This window comes from Mustelus asterias, chromosome 9 (assembly GCF_964213995.1).
Source record: "Mustelus asterias chromosome 9, sMusAst1.hap1.1, whole genome shotgun sequence".
Lineage (NCBI taxonomy): Eukaryota > Metazoa > Chordata > Chondrichthyes > Carcharhiniformes > Triakidae > Mustelus > Mustelus asterias.
In genome coordinates this window covers 45,745,140-45,759,491 of record NC_135809.1, presented here as the reverse complement: position 1 = coordinate 45,759,491, position 14,352 = coordinate 45,745,140, and the positions used below count along the sequence as shown (strand labels likewise).

Sequence of the window (14,352 nt, the reverse complement as noted above, 5' to 3'; positions counted from 1 at the left end):
CTTATGTTAACAGAGTGAAATAGCAAGCATTGTTTTTTACACCACAGAGATTTTGTTTCGAATATTTTAAGGCAGGACAGAACACTTGACAGTTCCAATGAGTTAATACACATTCATGTCTACTTTTAATAATCCTCAAGGCAACAACCTCTCCCAAAGGGCACCTTACCTCATCCAAAGGTGCCCTGGGATCACATCCATAAGGCTACCCTACCTCTCCAAAGAATTCTGGTAAGTTTAATCTTCTGCCACCAGGCACAAGGCATATTTTGAACACCCACAAGTGAAACTCAGATCTGACACAGGCAGCTGCACTTTAGTATGTAAAGTTGCCTTTGTGAACTACTGATGGTGCTATTTAGAACCTGTCCCCATTCGCTAACGCCCCCCTCCATGAAGTGGCAGGGGACAGGTTCGGGGTGGGACTTCTGGGTTCATGCCGCCACAGCCATTTTCAGATGATGTAGAGTCTCTCTGTCTGCACAAAAAATCAGACCTCAGTACACCTCCTCTCTAAGATGCAGCATGTAACCATACCTGCTAAACAATGGGTTTAGCCATTCATCATCAGTCTGGCTTACTTTATCAATAATTACCGATTGCTGCCAAACTGCACACAGCTCCAGGACCATGCTGGAAAGTTAGGTTCATGGTTTCTTTTCCTCACAACGCAACCAGCTCCTTAAACCCTGCTGAGCATCTCATCGATTGGTTTCTTGCAGCTGTGAGGTGTGAAACCTATTTCACACAGGCACTGAAATTGATGAAGGACTGTCATACAACGTGATACATTATAACCTTGTTTGTATAAGTATGTGCATGTCTCCCCTCCCCCCTCCACCCTCACCTTTGATAACAAAAGCAAGGTCCTCGCTGACCTCTTAGTCACTAAGATTGAAACCACGCGTTCAGCTGCCTCTGCTTCACCCACCCCCTGCCCCTCCCATTGACATAACTCCAATCTCACACCCTTCTCTAGTTCCTTCATATATTCCCTCGTGCACACGGTGAGATCATCCTGTCCGAGAGAGCCACCCTCTTCTCTCTCAACACTATTCCCAAAAAGCTGACCATCCGACTTCACCCTCCCTTGGCCTCTCTGCTAGCTGATATTAGGAACAGTTCCCCCCTCCTCAGCTCCTGCCTTCTCACCTCACCACCTTTGCCCCATTTCCTCCAAACTAAACATTCATAGAAATCATAGAATCCCTACAGTGCAGAAGGAGGCCATTCAGCCCATCGAGTCTGCACCGACCACAATCTCACCCATGCCTTATCCCCGTAACCCAACATATTTACCCCACTCATCCCTCTAACCTACACATCCCAGGAAACTAAGGGGCAATTTTAGCATGGCCAATCAACCTAATCTGCACATCTTTTGACTGTGGGAGGAAACCGGAGAACCCGGAGGAAACCCACGCAGACATGGGGAGAACATACAAACTCCACACAGACAGTGACCCAAGCCGGGAATCGAATCCAGGTCCCTGGAGTTGTGAGGCAGCAGTGGTAACCATTGTGCCACCATGCCGCTCCATTCTTGAGCCCTTTGTCCTTGTAAACTATTGTCCCCTCTTGTTGCTTCCAGAATCTCTGCCCATCTTTCCCATCACTCCATATTTTAACTCTTCAATCAGGTTTTCACTCCTACCAAAGCATGGAGACAACTCGAAGCAAGGTCACAAATAGGATCTCCTGACACTTTAACCATCTTGCACAGTCCCCCTTCATCCTGCCCAAAGATGTGCAGGTTAGGTTGATTTGCCATGTTAAATTGCCCCTTAGTGTCAGGGGGTTTAGCAGGGTAGGTTTGTGGGGTTATGGGTTGGGGCCTGGGTGGGATTGTTGTCGGTACAGGCTGATGGGCTGAATGGCCTCCTTCTGCATTGTAGGGATTCTATAATTCTATGATTCTTGACCTGTCTGCAGCTTGACATGGTTAACCACATAATTATCCTCCAGTGCCTCTCTCTCCATGGTCTAACTGTGTGGGCCAGCCCTGGGACACTTCCACGCTCAACTATTCAATCATTGCCAAAGAATCCCCTGCAATACTTCTCTTCCCAGCCCTCCACCATTATCTTTAGATTTCCTCAGGATCCATTGCTGGATGCCTCCTATTTCTCTTCTACATGCTATTGCTCCGTGTTGACACAGGTTCCAAATATACACCAACTCTACTCAGCTCCATCCATCACCAACTCTCCTGACCTTTCCATGACATTGCTGCCTCCAGTCAGCTCATTTGCTGCTGAAACCCTCAGCTATGTTTTCGTTACCTCAAGACTCGACTATTCCAAGGTTTTCCAGAAATTTGAGTTCATTCAAAACTCTGCTACCATTTCCTAACTTACACTAAGTCCCATTCACCCATTACCCTTGTTCTCACTGGCCTGCATTGTGTAGAGTAATGGGTTAATGGTTATGGTAATGATAATCAGGATTGCATGACCAAGTGGCTCCAACAGAGGAAGATGCAGACCAGTCTGTGTCTTAGGAACCATGTAAGTAAATAGTTTCTACACACCAGCAATCTCAAATCACTCATAGACTAAGTTAAAGCTCTTCGCAACACAATGGTCCACCAATACTTCATTTGAAAATTCTTATCATCCTGTTCAGATCCTTACAAGGTCACATCCCTCCTTATCTCTGCAATCTCTACCAGCTGCAAAACCCTTTGCAAACTCTGCCTTACTCTAACTGTGGCCTCTTGTACACCCCTCCCTCCCCCCACCCCCCCCCCCCCCCGCCCCCATCATTGGCAGCCGTGTCTTCAGCAATCTAGGTCCTAAATTCTCTCCCCTTCCTGTAACACACTCCTTAAAACTTGCCTCCTTGACCAAGATTTTAATCACCTGCCTCTTGTCAATTTGTGTGAAGAGTTTTGGGACATTGGCCTCCTTCTATACTGGAGGGATTCTATGATTCTACGACTGCAGTGCTACATAAATGCAAGTTGTTGTTGTCGCTGAAGTGGTAAATGACACAGGACTAACCTCCCTTTACAAACACAATAGGATTACTCTTTTAAAAAGCTGTGTTTATCAAGCCAGTACATTTACAAATTGCCCTTTATTTATTTACAGGATCCCTAGACAAATACAATGAAGGTGCTGTTGTGGCACAGCCTGCTATCTCATTAAGAGACAAGGGAAAAGAAGCCAGCGGAAAGCTAATCACTTATTCATATCTTGGCCTTTGCTTCTGACGTACCATTTGTGTTTGTGCTGCTGTGGTTTGGGGGCGGATGTTGCCTTGAAGTCCCCTCTCCTGGCTTTACTCCAGCAGTTCAGTTTGCAGTAAGCACGTTGTGCATTTAAAACCCCCTCAACAACCTCCCTCCCTCCCTCCACTTGCAAACATCTCACACATGCCGGTCGGCTGCAAGACCAGCAAAGAGAAAGGGGGAAGTAGAGATTATTATTAAGACACAAGACAACGGACAAAACTGTTGTGAGGCGAGCCGTACGTTCAGTGGCAGAGGGGAACCCTCTGTGCAAGCCAGAGGTGGATGGGTTTGTTCTCTGGGTACGGTGAAACTGGTCAGTTGGTGAATCGCATCGTTTGATGAATAAAAGATTTGCAGTTGGGAGCTGCAGAAGCTGCCGCTGACCATTGCTGCTGGCATCTCACTGTCGCTGTCTGCAGCGGCTGCAAGTTACGGTAGGTGAAAAGCAATCTTATATCTTTATCAGCGGACAGAGAGGTGCTCCCTTTTTAATTGCTGCCTTTTAACATGATGATGACAGGTCAAATCCCGAGAGGGAGGATGGATAGCCAGGGAGTCTGATTCCGGGAGGTGCTAAAACGGGCTAGGAATTGTCTTGGGAAATTAGATGCTGCCACAAGAGCTTTTCCTGCTCTTCCCAAGCAAACGATGTCTTAGCTGGATTTAAAGCAGCAATGCTGGGACTCTGTTTTCGAGGCAAACTTGGATGACTTTTGGCACCAGCGTTTTGTAGTTCAGGTGCATTGAAATGCAACTTGTGTGCAGTTCCCAACTCGAATGAGAACTGTGGAATGAGTCGGTTCTCGTATCATTTAGGGGGGAAATCTATTTGAAAGATCAGTGTTAATTCCACCCCATGACTGCGGTTGAATTGAACGGTAAAGTCCCTGTCCATCTGTAAACATGCTGATTGTTCAGTATGAATGTTCCCCCCACAGTATCTGATGGGACCAGACTGTGTGTTGCAGCAAGGATAGTGTTTCTGGCTAGCCAGCAGTGTGCCTCCAGGAGATGCACAGGGTGGCACAGCAAGTTAGCACACTGTCCTTTCGTTTCCCAGAACTTGAGTTCAAGTCTTTACAGGCGGCTGAAGGTCTCATTTTTTCTGTACACTGTAGGTAAACTGGGAATGAGATTTGGCCAATTCGGATTCCAGTTCTGGGTGAATGCATTGCACATTAAATTGACACTAACTGGGAGACCACAGGGGAGGGTTTGCTGTGTGACGGTGGTACACTAATGCAGCAGGGGGCAGTGTTCTGAGGTTTTGGGTTATACATTGCTGAGGGAGAGGGTTTTACATCAAACTGTGGTGTACCTCGCTTTCGGCACTGCCATTTGATCACCAAAACTGTTCATTTTCCTGGCACCGACCATTTACTTTCATAAGTGCAAAATTCAACCCAACTAATGCATAATGAAGGTAAAGTGAATTCAAAGAGCAGCTTGTATTTTCTTCATTGGGCTCTTTACAACTAACTCCATAACACTGGTTTTTAGTTGGCCATGCAATTAAGGCTGGCTGACAACTGCAGTACTGTGTGGGTGCTGAACGTCCAGTGGTGTTGCCTTTGGATGGGACTTTAAACTGAGGTCCAGTTTGCCCTCTAAGCTGAATGTAAAAGATCCCCTAGCACTGATTTGTAGAAAAATAGGGTCTTCTCAGTGACCTGGCCAATAGTTATCCCTCAGCCACCATCATTTATGGTCAATATCTATCTCATTGCTGTTTGTGGGATCTTGCTGTGTGCAAATTGGCTGGCACATTTTGTACATCACAGCAGTGGCTACATTTCAAAAGCATTTTTGTTGGTAGTAAAGTGCTTTGAGATGCCGTGACATTATGAATGGGGATACATACATACCACATTAGCCAAACCTAAGACACATCAGAATTTTAAAAGGAAATATTTGGTAAATATTTGGATGTTATCTCCACACTATAAAATCTAAGGTGACCTTTTTCCCAGAATAAAATGTGTTTTATGGTCCAGCAAATGCAGTAAGTACAAGTTCCTTCTTTCTGTTACAGCTTTATAAATCATATCATTAGTTACAGTTAAAACGGATGGTTAATTTGAGATACAAGGCTGAATAACTGTGCCAGCATGTTTTCAGAAATTACTTTTCAGCACCACTATACACTCGAGTAAGCTATTTAAGAGAGTCTGGGAGTGTGTGCAGAGTTCAGCTTTCCCCATCACCGTTCTAAATTCTGAACTATAGTTTGGATTTTTGAAGACACAAAGTTCATCTCTGTCTTGCCAGACAATCCCCCCTTAATGAATGCCATCAACGGTATATTTATTGGTCTTTTATAGAAACATAGAAACGCTACAGTGCAGAAGGAGGCCATTTGGCCCATCGAGTCTGCACCGACAACAATCCCGCCCAGGCCCAATCCCCGTAATCCCACATTTTTAACCCACTCATCCCTCCAACCTACATATCCCGGGACACTAAGGGGCACCTAACCCGCACATCTTTGGACTGTGGGAGGAAACCAGAGCACCCGGAGGAAACCCACGCAGACACGGGGAGAACATGCAAAATCCACACAGACAGTGACCCAAGCCAGGAGTTGAACCCAGGTCTCTGGAGCTATGAGGCAGCAGTGCTAACCACTGTGCCACCGTGCCGCCCACAGAAGATTGTTTCTCTTCATTGTATCTCTTGCTGTTAGTGAAGACTCTTACTCTCTGAAATAATAACAATTGCAGTAACTCATTTTACATTTCAAAGTAGTCTTTTTTTACATTGAAACCCACTCAAGCCAATGCTTAACTCTCTTAAACTTACATTCCATTCAAAGCCTCTGTTCGAAGCACCCACATAGCCCTCATAATATTGGTGCCAAACTAGTACAACATGTTTACAAATTTGTACTGAAGTTCCCTTCTGAAAGTTACACAGAAGACCTTAATGTGTTTTATGCATGGCAACAAAACATTGCCATCATGAACTAATCTGTTTAAAACAATTCCCCCACTCTAAATGGAGCAAATTAGTGAAATATCAGAAAGGCAAAAGCATTAACTTACATATGTGTTCATCATATGTAAATTCAGGTACGCAAACCCAGCAGAATAGCCACCCATAAGGACACATGAGCAATCCCCATGTATTGTTCATGGCACAATCTGTCAATCTGGGTGCTGGGGATCCAGATTTGAAATCCAATTACATTTCTGATCCCATCATGTTACTGCAATTTGTATCTCTTATGGTAAACTTACTGAAGACAGTATTATCTTTGTAAAAGAGAAATGTGAGGATACATTCAAGACTGTCCTGCCTAAAATGTGAAGTACTGTACAACAAAGTCTCTGTACTATAGGCCTAAGGCTGCCACTGCCACCTCCTTACCTACCTGTCTTTATCTTAATCATACATAAGAACATAAGAAATAGGAGCAGGAGTAGGCCATCTGGCCCTTCGAGCCTGCCCCGCCATTCAACAAGATCATGGCTGATCTGAAGCGAATCAGTTCCACTTACCCGCCTGCTCCCCATATCCCCTAATTCCCTTATCGATCAGAAAACTATCTACCCGTGATTTAAACATATTCAACGAGGAAGCCTCCACCACTTCAATGGGTAGAGAATTCCAGAGATTCACTACCCTCTGAGAGAAGAAGTTCCCCCTCAACTCTGTTCTGAACCGGCCCCCCCTTATTTTGAGGCTGTGCCCTCTAGTTCTGGTTTCCCTGTCTTGCAGAGGTGCAGCTACTGCATTTTCTTGCGTCCAGTTAAGGACTGGGAGAAAAAGAATAGCTCCCCAACTGAAGAAGATGCATGCTCTGGAAAAGTAGAGGCAAAAACAATTCAGTAATGCTTAAATTATTTCCTAAACCAATAAACATAAATAAGTGCTTGCAAATCTATGGCTGGGAGAAATTGGATGTTCACTCATCTATTCCAGCCGTGTGCTGACACCACACTGCCTTTTGAATGGAAGGGATTGCTGTGAGGGTATAGTCAAAATATAGGTGAGTCACCCTTATATCAGCATTGTATAGTAACAGAGTTCACCAAAAAACAATCTTCAACACCTCATTAAAAAGTAGCTGAAAGGCTGTTTTCATTTGACTCCCACAATCAATCTCCTTTCTCTATCTGCCTGTCACCATCTGCCTGTCCTGTGCTCTCTCTCTCTCTGACTCTGTCGCTCTTTCTCCCATCTGTCATTGATGCTTTCCTCAACTGTTTATATCTAAAACAGATTGTTTCATTTAGCAAATGCAAGCTTCTCTAAAGTGCAAAATCTTGAAAATTAGAAAAGTTGTATACGATCTTTATGTATAAAAGTCATGTGAAAGAGTAGGATAGCATTGAGTATGTAAAAGAAAAGTGGGTTTAATATAGTTTTAAATGCGGGAGGCATAATTAGGTTTATACAAGGTCTGGGTATTCCATATTGTTATGAAGTGTTGCAGCAGTGGTGTTGAATGTGGTTTCTCTGTTTAATAAGGGATCTATAAATTATTTGTTTTCACACGAAAATGAATGTGAAGGCTGTGTTACATGGGCTGAAATCATTCTGCATATGGCCTCCCTCCACTCTGCACCAAGAACATTAGGGCAAAGTTCTACAGTACTGTGGTTGATCATTCCTGAGGACGCTGCTGTGAAAGGCACCTCTGGGGAGAACTCCTTCCAAAAACTCAACTGATAGTCATCTGTGAATTCACAGAATTTTCTGAAACAATGTTTCTTTTTGTGCTGTTGACCTTCAGGCTCCAAGGCAAATTAATGGTTTACAACTTCACATGAAGTAATTCATTTTTAGAATTTGAAATTGTGATTTATATCACTGTACTTTAGCATTTTGACAAAAATTACTCCAGACAAGATTGATCGTTTGTTTGTTTTGTAATTAATTCTTAAAACAGGAACGTCTGGCTCTCTGAGCCGGCCAAGTTTTGGAGATTTCAGCTCATGCACTATAACTTTGTAACACGCTCTAAATATCACAGCAAGGATTCTACTGAGTAGGTTGAACGGTGGGTCAATATTGATTCCATTGGTAGGGTGATGAACTATTACACTGTTTTGACCAAGATGGTGTTCAGCTTCTTGAATGTTGATGCACTGCGTCCATCCAGGCAAGTGATGAGTATTCCATTGCTCTTCATGAATGATGAAGAGCCTTCAAGAGATCAGGAGGTAAGCCACTTATTGCTAGAGCATCCTGCCCCCTGCTCTTGGTGTTTATATGGCTGGTGCAAATCAGCTCCTGGCTAATGCTCCAACGATGCTGATGGTGGGGGAACTCAGCCATGGTGGTGTCACTGAAGGTCACAAGGACATGGTTGGCCTTTCTCTTGTTTGCGATGGCCATTACCTGGCATGTATTGGCATGAATGTTACCTACCATTTGTTCATCCAAGCAAGGATGTTATTCCAGGTACAGCCATGTGCTGCTATTTTTATGATGAGAGGAGTTGTGAATGAGACTGAACTGGTCTGATAAAGCAGCACATCTTAAACATCAATGCAGAGTTGCTGGTATATACACAGGGCTTTCAGATGAAGATTTTTTCTTTCTTTCATGAAAGAAAACTAATCATGAATTCAGGCTGCTACCGTACAGAGAAATGATCCCTCTTTTCAATTGTTTCAGGAAGTAACTGAGAAATAATCCTCTAATTGACCTGAAGATGCATCTATTTACAAGTTGTTAGGTCTTGTGACCTTAAAACAACCATCTTGCACACAATTGCACATTTGATATAATTTAATGACAGTGTTGCTCTTAAAAAAGTATATTCAAAAACTTCTCATGAGCAGCATACACAATTTCCAAATAATTTTATATTGATGCCTTTGTAAATTTGATTTGCTCACAGAAAGATTAAATGATTATATTATTGTTTCAGATGCTTCTGGGATCCAAGATTGGTTCTGATATCAAGATTAATTCTCAAAAGATAGCTGACTTGGGTCTTGTGGCCAGTGGGTAGCGTCCGTGCCTGTAAGCCGGAAGCTCTGGGTTCGAGTCCCTCCCCAGGACTTGATGGCCAAGGAAGGTGTGTTCATAATGCAATCAACAGGTTTAATGTCAACCTGCAAACCCTTCCAAACATACCAATGACTGATGGTAAGAGCAGGAGAGACTCCTGGTCAGCCACGCTTGATGTGGAGTGGCATCCCCTCAAGCTATAAGCCCCTGGTGACAGACTAGTGACCTGTTCTGGGAATTACTACCTCTGGAAATGGATGAAAGTCTGCCTTAGTGCACCACTAGGTGCAGGAAGAGAATTTGAGTTGTTGGATGACTGAGCTCTCTCTCCAAAACCAGTTTTTTATTCAGTAAGGGCATCAGATCAAGTTGGTCATGTCATTGACGTGAGTAAGATGATTGTTTAAAGTCTTTTTCACTGCACTGCCGACTCACTGGCTGAGCAGAGAACTGCTAAAATGACGTATTTACTTGCAGCACTCCCAGGTGTTAAAAGTTGCAAACAAATGATCAAGTGTTACTTTTATCATTTCCCTCCAACTTTCTGCTCTCCCTGCCCAAGATGTATGTTCCTTGTCATAGGTCCCATAGCTGCTGACAGTCATAAGACCATAAGATGACAAGATGTAGGAGCAGAATTAGGCCATTCGGCCCATCGAGTCTGCTCTGCCATTCAATCGTGGCTGATATGATTCTCATCCCCATTCTCCTGCTTCTCCCCTTACCCTTTGATCCCTTTATTTTTCAAGAACCTATCTATCTCTGTCTTAAAGACACTCAATGACCTGGCCTCCACAGCCCTCTGTGGCAATGAGTTTCACAAATTCTCCACCCTCTGGCTGAAGAAATTCCTCCTCATCTCAGTTTTAAAGGAGCGTCCCTTCACTCTGAGGTGACTCTTCCATATAACCAATCTTGATATGTGAGTGTAAGTTGTGCATTGAAAGCCTTTTTTTACAATTGTGGAGGGACTCTCAATCACACTCAACGTTGTCTTTCTCTGAAGTCACATCCACGTATAGGATCAGGAAGCCAACTACTGCCCCATCCGGCTGCAAAACAAACACACGCTGCAAAAACCTTCCTTGTTTGTACAACTAACTCCATATTGGGATATACCATTATCCATTGGGAGAACCACAATTATTGTAACTAATTCTTACTGGACCATGAAGAATGTTGTTATGATCCATGTTTTAGAAGCTGCTGCTTGCAGTAGACCTGTCAAGTGTAACCCGTCTGTGTGCAGTGCATGTTGTTCCTGTCATATCTGTGGCACGGCCAGAGCAATCTTTATGGCTTGGCTTTTTGATTATGTGTTTAACTGATTACTATAACCAATTGCAAGAAACCATTTTCTCTTTTATCTCCCCATCCACCATGTTTAGGAAAGGATTGGGGAAAACAGGCAAATAAAAATCAAAGTGAGAGCTCGAATTGTTCTGTAGTCCAACAATATCCTGGTGAAATCTATTTGTTAGTTCTTCAATGTCAGTGGAATTCTTTGAGAGAAGTAAGAGTGGAAATTGCAGAGGCACTGGCTATAAACTGCTCAATCTCCTTAAATTCAGGGCTAGTGCCAGAGAACTGGAGAGTTGCACATTGAAAGAGGGAGGTAAAGATTCCGCAACTAGAAGCTGCTCAGTTTAACCTCAGTAGTGGGAACAGTAATCCAGGACAGGTTGGGAATTAAATATTTATCTGCAGGAGAAAAAGTTGCAGGGCAATGAGGAAAAGACAGGGGAGTGAGACTGGCTCAGTTGCTCTTGCAGAAAGCAATTATAGACACAAATTTACCAATTTGGTGTAGAAGAATAGGCCATTTGGCCTCTCCAGCCTACTCCTCCATTTGATAAGATTTTTTTTGATTTTTGATTTGATTTATTATTATCACATGCATTAGTATACAATGAAAAGTATTGTTTCTTGCACGCTATAGACAAAACATACCGTTCATAGAGAAGGAAACGAGAGAGTGCAGAATGTAGTGTTACAGTCATAGCTAGGGTGTAGCGAAAGATCAGGTTAATGCAAGGGAAGTCCATTCAAAAGTCTGACAGCAGCCTCCTCCTGCTCGTATCTTCTATGTTTCTAGTAAAATCATAGAATCCCTACAATGCAGAAGGAGGCCATTTGGCCCATAAAGTCTGTACCAACTCTCTGAAGGAGCATCTTACACCGCCATTCCCCCCGCCCCCAATCCCCATAACTCCGCGCATATAACATGGCTAATCCACCTAACCCGCACATCTTTGGGCTGTGGGAGGAAACCAGAGCAGCCGGAGGAAACGCACGCAGACACAGGGAGAATGTGCAAACTCCACATAGACAGTCACCCAAGGCCAGAATCAAGCCCATGTCCTGGCACTGTGAGGAAGCAGTGCTAGCCACTGTGCTACCCTCTGGAATTGAATCTGGAATTGAAAAGCTCCTCTCAGAAATGGTGATTATCATCAATTGTCATTAAAAACCCATCTGGTTCACAAATGTCCTTTAGGGAAGGAAATCTGCCGCCCTTACCTGGTCTGGCCTACATGTGGCTCCAGATCCACAGCAATGTGGCTGACTCTCAACTGCCCTCGAAGTGGTTTAACAAACAATTCAGTTCAAGGGCAAATATGGATGGGCAATCAAATACTGGCTTTGCCTACCAGGGAAGAATAAATAAAAGAAAACAATATTTGTTCAATGGTTCTCCCACTGAAGTGGAGATGCCGGCGTTGGACTGAGGTAAACAAAGTAAGAGGTTTAACAACACCAAGTTAAAGTCCAACAGGTTTATTTGGTAGCAAAAGCCACACAAGCTTTCGGAGCTGCAAGCCCCTTCTTCAGGTGAGTGGGAATTCTGTTCACAAACAGAGCATATAAAGACACAAACTCAATTTACATGAATAATGGTTGGAATGCGAATACTTACAACTAATCAAGTCTTTAAGAAACAAAACAACATGAGTGGAGAGAGCATCAAGACAGGCTAAAAAGATGTGTATTGTCTCCAGACAAGACAGCCAGTGAAACTCTGTGGGGGTTACAAATAGTGGGACATGAACCCAATATCCCGGTTGAGGCCGTCCTCGTGTGTGCGGAACTTGGCTATCAGTTTCTGCTCAGCGACTCTGCGCCGTCGTGTGTTGCGAAGGCCGCGAAAAAGGCGACGGCACAGAGTCGCTGAGCAGAAACTGATAGCCAAGTTCCGCACACACGAGGACAGCCTCAACCGGGATATTGGGTTCATGTCCCACTATTTGTAACCCCCACAGAGTTTCACTGGCTGTCTTGTCTGGAGACAATACACATCTTTTTAGCCTGTCTTGATGCTCTCTCCACTCATGTTGTTTTGTTTCTTAAAGACTTGATTAGTTGTAAGTATTCGCATTCCAACCATTATTCATGTAAATTGAGTTTGTGTCTTTATATGCTCTGTTTGTGAACAGAATTCCCACTCACCTGAAGAAGGGGCTTGCAGCTCCGAAAGCTTGTGTGGCTTTTGCTACCAAATAAACCTGTTGGACTTTAACCTGGTGTTGTTAAACTTCTTACTGTGTTCTCCCACTGAATCCAGAGGCTGTGGCGTGGTTGTTTCTCCAGCACTGTTGTGTGTGGCTGATATACCATTTAGGCCTCACTGCAGTTCAGGAGTGTGGTGACGATAACTGCTGTGTGCATCAGGACTTTCACTAACTTACAGACATCTTTGTTCTCAAACGCTTGAAATTATATTGCAAGTCCACATTTATGATGTATTAAGTTTCATCTGGAACACTTGCAATCTAAACTAGGTCGAGTGCTTTTAATATAAAAAGGGAAGTGGTTAAATTTTTTGGTATGGTTGTGAGACTGCAGCACTTTCAAACTGCTCAACTAATTCATTCTATACTCCCCATCCTCTCTCCAACTGAATCCCGTCCCTTTTGATTGCCGTGTCTTCCATGATATTTAATATCAGGTTGTTGTAATAACTTATGGGATGACCGTGGGGAATGGTTGAATTGAGGGCATGCTGTCCTTTTTTTAAAAACATGATGCATAAAGCGCAAACTTCACAAAAATACTCCTAATCTACTATGTATTTTAATGCAGCAAGTCCACAGAAATTAAACATCAAGTAATGTTCCTGTTCCAATATTAGAAATAGCCCAGTCTACTCTTTTCACCCATATTAATATGTCAAAAGCGCTTGAGGATGGGAACATCCAGTGGGAACAAAATTGGGCTTTAGATGCTATGTGGGCCATTTGGCAACCAAAATGGTGTCCAGTATGTACCTGCACACTGTCACGCACCCTGCTGGATTCCATCTTGATGAGGGTGTTAGCACCTGTGCAGCTCACACCTGCTAGATGTATGCAGAGCAGGCAGATCATAGTGTCAATGGTGTCAATCAGTATGCAGATCTGCCTTGATGCCAGTGGTACATTTTAGAGTTGAGTGCTCCCATTAAAGTCTGCTTTTAACCCATGTTCAAATCTGAGAGGTTAACAGCAAGACAGATCCTTCAGCAGCGCTATTTAAATGAGTAACCAACTGCTTACAGGGCAGTTGCTGGGTGATTTCTTCTGATAGTTGCTATGATTCGATAACGTTTGCTGCTTTCTATAGTTGTATCACGTTGTAACTGTCTGCAGGGTGATGTGTAGCATGTGCTGACTTCAAGCATTGTACACAAACCAATTCCCCCCAGACGCCCTACATCACTTGGCACTTCCTCTGGAACACTGCAGGACGGAGAGAATAAGTGGAGGACAAGCTGCCAGAAGAGGGAGGAGGAGCTGTCGAGGGCACTCAGCAGGAGGCCATATTCACCCAGGATCTTGAGGAAGTAATTCTCCTGCCTGAACCTCAGCAAGGAACAGTGTGTGAGACATCTTCAGTAAAGAGGTGCTCAGTGAAAACTGCCACCTGCTGCAGCCACAGAGCAGGATAAGGACCGCATCGCCAATGGTGTGAAGGTGGCTGTGGCCATGAATATTTGTGTGTCCGGCACCTTCTCGGCTGGAGCTGGTGATATTTGCAACATTTCTCTGTTTGCCATTCATTGTTGTGTAAAGGGGTCTCTGTTGCAGAGAGCTGACCATTTCATACCTGTAGCCAGAGAGCAGCAGCTGGAGTGAGAATGCACCCTCATTGGAGTGGTAGGTTTTCCCATAGAGCAGGGC

At 43.9% G+C, this 14,352-nt stretch overlaps 1 protein-coding gene across 1 annotated transcript in view; it reads left to right on the top strand.

Moving 5' to 3' along the window:
* Nucleotides 1-3,284: 3,284 nt before the first annotated feature.
* LOC144498665 (proline-rich protein 5-like) overlaps nt 3,285-14,352 on the top strand; it is a 116,444-nt gene continuing 105,376 nt past the window's right edge. Inside the window, exon 1 of the mRNA XM_078220120.1 lies at nt 3,285-3,669. The gene's annotated coding sequence lies outside the window, so the exon portion shown is untranslated. The remainder of the gene's footprint in view (nt 3,670-14,352) is intronic.